We start from the raw sequence: 5,813 nt of genomic DNA on the forward strand, positions 1-5,813 counted from the left end.
CCTGCTAACCTGACAGCAGGGAGTCATAAAAAGACAGTAGATATCCTGCCGCCATTTAATTTATCTCATTTTCACATGCTGCGTCTTCACCACTGCTGCGCATTCAAACCCGTCCGGGTCCATTTGGTTTGTATTGTGGAGCTCCATTGCATCATAGCATGGGTTTAAACTACAGCCCCTGGAGACTGGATCGTCGTTGGTCCGATGCATTTCTGATAAATACATCTCATTTATGGCGGTGTGGAAAAAGACAACACAAGTGAACACAAAATGCAGTTTTTAAATGAAGGTGTCTATCATAAAGGGTGAAAAACAAATGTATATGACACTGTGAGAAAAAGTAATTCCGCCCCCTGTTAAAACAAAACTTAACTGTAGTTTATCACAGCTGAGTTCAAGTTCTCAATTTTTCTAGGCTTGTTCTCAATCCAGAAGTCACTTAACTCGGACCTGCCTGTAAAAGTGTAATTCTGGCACAAATGAGAAAAAAAGCAATTCAGATCTGTCAGCATGGAAAAGGTTATAAAGCCATTTTTTTTTTTTTTATAGCTTTTCAAAAAAAAACAACATCATATCAACAGTAAAATATGGTGGTGGTGACAAACCAGTAAGTCCACCTCTGAATGGCTGAAAAATAAAATGAAGACTTTGGAGTGGCCCAGTCAAAGTCCTGACCTGAATTATGTTGAGATGTTGTGGCATGACTTTAAAAAGGTGGTTCATGCTTAAAAACCATCCAATGTGGCTGAACTACAACAATTCTGCAAAGATGAGTGGGCCAAAATTGCTCCACAGTGCTGTAGAAGACTCAGTGCAAGCAAAAGCTTGATTGCAGTTGTTGCTGGTAAGGGTGGCCCAACCAGTTATTAGGTTTATGGGGCAAACACTTTTTCCACACATGGTCAGTGAATGATCGTGTTGGATGGTTGAACAATTTGAGAGTCGATAAGAACTCTGGACTTACTCTGACCGGAGGAAGCAGTTCCAAACAGAAGGGTTGATGGCAGTCGAGGATTTAATATCAGGTGGAGAGTTTGAGTTACAGTCAAGCAAGGTCAATAGGAATCTCTAACTGGTCCAAGGGACAACCGAGGTACAACAGGCCAATAACTGAATGGAAGGGAAGAGGATACTGGGCATAAACATAAGCAATGTCGGGTCTCTTCTGGAAGAAACTTTCATGTGATTGGGTGATGGAGGAGGATTCCTTCGTGCCAAGCAAGAAGTGGTCGTGAAGGAATCCACTGGGCTGCCGCTCCTTATCTCTCAGAGGGCGTCCAAGGTCAACTTTATCAGTTGATGCAATTTAATACCAGTCTGTCTCCTTGAGGGACCTCTGGTTTGAAATCTCAGCACTGTGTAGCTGTGTTTCAAGTAGCTCCTTCTTCTGTTTAGCGGTTACTTTCACCTGATGGGGAAATCAGCTGTGAGATAGAAAAGGGTTTGACTGCAGACCAGCGACAAGGTCAAGACAAAACGGACGCGGACAGAAGCGGAAGGAGTGCACAAAACAAGTGAAACGCTGATTTATATTCTCTCCGTGGATGCGCGTACCCCTGCCCCGCCCGTGTTAACATCAGTCCCAATAATGTGCATATTGTATTGACACGCTGGTTTTCCGCATCAGCACCAGACCTGGAGCCGACCTCGGGAGCAGCCAGGTCGCCACGCGTTCGAGCTTCATGAGTCATGGCCCACTTGCAGAGAGCAGGAAGTGGGTTGACTTGCTGCAGGTGAGCGCAGAGGGGTATTGCACAAAAGTGGAATAAAGAAATCCGGGATAACACATCAAACGTGGCTTGACCCAGTCTGGTCAGCGCACCTTGGCTTAATTGGTTGCACATTTGTCAAGCGAGGATAAAAAGGCGTGGCTATGTCAAGCCAGGTGAACATAGTTGGGATGAGTGCAAATCCAAGCCATTCTTAAATAGGCCACGGGATTGATCACAGAATTACCAATGGGAAAATAGAAAACAGTCAAGCTTCTCACTTTACAGCTGCTGAATAACAGCTTCTGATGGAGTCCTATGAAGAGAAAACAGGTGCATAGAGGCTGGGCTTATATACTGTTTTGACATAAATTGTGATTAAAAAATTGCGATGGGCAATTTATTTTATTTTTTTATATATAGTATATACCCGGAGATGAAGCATTATTTCTGGGAAAGACCAAGTTCCCCTAAAGTGCTGCTTACCTCAGCTGGTCCTGGTGGGAGGAGCTCCAGCTCACCAGGGTTTTTCCTCTTCCAGTCGTGTTTAAATGAGTCAAATCTCGGTATATTGCATAGGTGCTGCAGCTCCCGGCACCTATGCAACCTAACAGCTCTGTTTTGGTTCTGATTCTCAGGATGGGAACCACAAAAGTACCAAGTATCCTTACACTAGTTTAGTTTTCCGTTTATGGATTTTTGCTGAACAGTGGATTTAGAACAAAAGTCCCTTTTGGAACAAAGGCCGTCTGGGCTCAGCCGCTCCTTCATCTGGAGCCTCTGTGGTGAAACTATTGATTCATCTCCCGCATTGATGTGCAAGCTCTCTCGCTTTCTCTCTCTCTCTCTCCCCCCTCTCATCTTGCAGACATCTCTCTCTCCCACACACACTGTACTGGGCTCTCCAGTGGGCTTAAATCCACCTGCAGTTCAAAGGCTTCCAGCCTCTTCCTGCACTTTAGCCACGTCAGTCTTTGGATGTCTGGGAGTGTTTCATGTCCCGACTGGGTGCAAAATCTTCCTAGCAAAAGGCATGAAAACAAACAGAGGCCTCGCTGTTTCAAAGACAAATAACTGCAGAGAAAAAAACAAGGACTCGCATTTGTTAGCGCTGGCAGAATAATTGCCCGAACTACTCTGCTAGCCTAAAACTTTCTCTAAAAATGGAGAGATTTCACAGCTCACGGGCACCTGATGATGTTTGTTCTCCAACGTGCAACCTTGCTGTCTTCCGAAACCCTAAGAGAGTTTTGATTTTTGTCAGAGTCGCCGTCAAGACACTCGTCTTGTGCAGAAGCTCCGGATGCTGCTCTCGCATCAGCGCGGCGTTGACGACTAATGAATGGCTGTGAAGGTGGTGCCAAAAGGTCACGTTAATTATTCCAACGCTGTGCGCTCCGTCAGCTTTTGCGCTTCTCACCCAAAGCCCCCACCATGAAGTCGAGCATGTTATTTGACAAGTCTTTTGTTTTTCCTGGAAGACCATGAAAAAGTCAGGACTTGCAAAATAAAATGCAAAAAAACAACTTTTGCCGAGTCCTGTAGTTTTGCCATATGAGCCTTTTAACCTCAACTATCACAGGTGGATGTTCCTTCAGTCGCAGTCTGTCTAACTCAAAGGCCAATGTGATCAATCAAAGGAGTGACCTTTGGCCTTTCGCTGCTGAAAGGTTTCCTCTTCATCTGCGTTCTTGTGCGTTGGTGGAAAACCTCCTTCATCGATCTGCTGGACTGGAGACAAACCACGTCAGGTGTCGCTCGCTTGGTGTTTTCCGATTATCGGAATCATTTTCAATGTTTCATTGGTTCCTGCGTTTCTGCGATGTGCTGCGTTTATCAGCGTGCCAGTCGGAGCTAAGGAGCCGTGGCTGCGTTGCCTTTCTTTGTTCCGCTGCGGAGACCAGCTATCATCTCCTTCCTCGTCCTTCCTATTGAATCTAACCCGTCAAACTGACCCGCTGAACCGTTGTGAGCGAGCAGATGTCTCCTCGCAGCTCGCTGCCACGGCTTCACTGGATCTGAGCAGCACTGCGTTACATAACGAAATATGCTCCCTGCAGGATGCCGGAGCCCGTGCAGCCTTTTGTCCAGGACCACAGTGGAGAGGAAGGATTCCCAGCAGGCGCAATAAATGAGCAGGGACGGCGGCGATGCATCCAGCAAAGACGCACCTCAAGCCAGCATGCAAACCTTTTTCAATACGCGTTTAAAAAAAAAAAAGCGCATTAAAAGGCTTTATGGAATCAGCCATGGTCCACTGTACCAACAAACTGGAAGACATCTGAGAGAAAGAAAGTATTTGCCTTTTTTATATTTCAGGGGTCTCACTCTCCCCTGATTTAGGGGAACCAGACACAATCGCGCAAACTTTGAAAAAGCACGGTGGAAAATGGAAGAAGTGCCCGAGGAGGTGCAGAAACTGGAAGGAGACCAAACTGCACAACACGGCCAGATTCTTCCCGCTGACTCGATTGTTTTATTTCTTCTTCTTTTTTTCCTCGACTGTAATTCTGCGAGAATTTTTATTCCGACTCTGCTCTTGTTAATGGACCATGTGCCTCCTTCATTGTCATGAGCATGCATTATTTAGAGTGGGGCGGGGGGTGAGTGTTAGTCGGCCATGGGGAGAGAGAGAGAGCGATGGCTTCGTCCTCCACCGCCGTCGTGGCCGCCGCGTTGCCTTCGTGCTTCTTGTCGCTCGGCCGCGGCTCAACCGGATCCTGCTCAGCAATCGTGGTCGTCGCTTCGGTTTCCAGTGAGCAGGCGGCTTCCCAGGGAGAGGAATTATCTCCTATCACTCCCCTGCCCCCTTTATTTCTGTCCCGTCGCTTTTCCCCTCTCTCTCTCTCTCTCTCTCTCTCTCTCTCTCTCTCTCTCTCTCTCTCTCTCTCTCTCTCTCTCACACACACACACACACACACGATCATCCACATGCCCATCCACATGCACCTGCCCAGGCTGCCCATTTCAATGCGCCATTCAGCTGCATGCATTAAATCCATCATCGTGCATTATTCAGATTTGAATCAGGGACTGTCAGCTTGCGGACGATCCGGCTCCCAAATCTAATAGCTCGGACAAGAATAGCCTTGACAGCGCGCTGCTGTGATTCACTGAATCTCCCCGACACACCAGCGGCTCTCACACCATGTTTTAATTTTCTCACCGCGTGTCGGCCGCAGACGCTGTTTTACTGCGATCGCGTCCCCCCCCAAGCTCCCCACCCCCCACCCCACCCCGCCCCGCCCATCATCCTGAACCCTCTTTGCCGCTCTTGCTGCGCCAGCTGGTTTTGTTTTCTCGTGGTTGTGCGCGTGTTTGTGTTGTTGTTGTGTTCTGGCGAGCAGGCCCGAGCTGACTCAGAGACCAACTCTAACTCCCAAATCTTCCACCTTGCCAAAATTTGGTTGAATTATGTGACCGATCGCTACGAGCTCCAGGCCCACCGCGTGCACAGCTTCTCTTCCAAACCATCGAAGAAGAAATGGAGGGAACCGCTGCAGGATCAGCTGCAGCTCATGGGATTGGCGTGGATTCTTCGGGAGCCGCACAAAAAGCACAAGTAGGAGTGTGCCTAAGAGGAATTCCTAGGCGGAAAAAAGATGGTTATTTTTCCCTCCTGACTTCCGAAGACGGTGGTCATCACAGAGGAAACATCTTGTGGCATGTCTGTAAGATCAGCTTTCACGGTTTCTCTGTCTTATAAAACCAGAAGGCCTGTTGAAATAAATCCAAAAGATTTAGGAAACATATCTGACGTAGACAAGCGGGCGAGATGGAATATTTGTTTGAACTTACAGCTTTGATTTGAGATGAACGGGCTGATAAAGTTCCTGATGTTATCCCACGTCCGTCGCCTTCATATGCTTGAGAAAAATAAAAAGAAACAGCGTTCGCCTCAGGCTTGAACGCAAGATTCTTTCACGCTGATAAAGTTTCGGTTGCTAAGTCTCCTTTCCCATAACATGATGCAGAACTAATCCAGTTTCTTTTTTTTCAGGTTTTTTTCAGGTGCGAGACGCAGACGCTGTTTTTTGCAGAGAGCCAAAAGTTCAGTGTGTGGGTTCGTTGCAGCACAGCTGACAAGTTCTGCTCAGAGTAGCG

The sequence above is a fragment of the Nelusetta ayraudi genome, unplaced genomic scaffold, assembly GCF_046127955.1.
Source record: "Nelusetta ayraudi isolate G7.1 ecotype Tasmania unplaced genomic scaffold, CSIRO-AGI_Nayr_v1 ptg000120l, whole genome shotgun sequence".
In the NCBI taxonomy this organism is placed as follows: domain Eukaryota; kingdom Metazoa; phylum Chordata; class Actinopteri; order Tetraodontiformes; family Monacanthidae; genus Nelusetta; species Nelusetta ayraudi.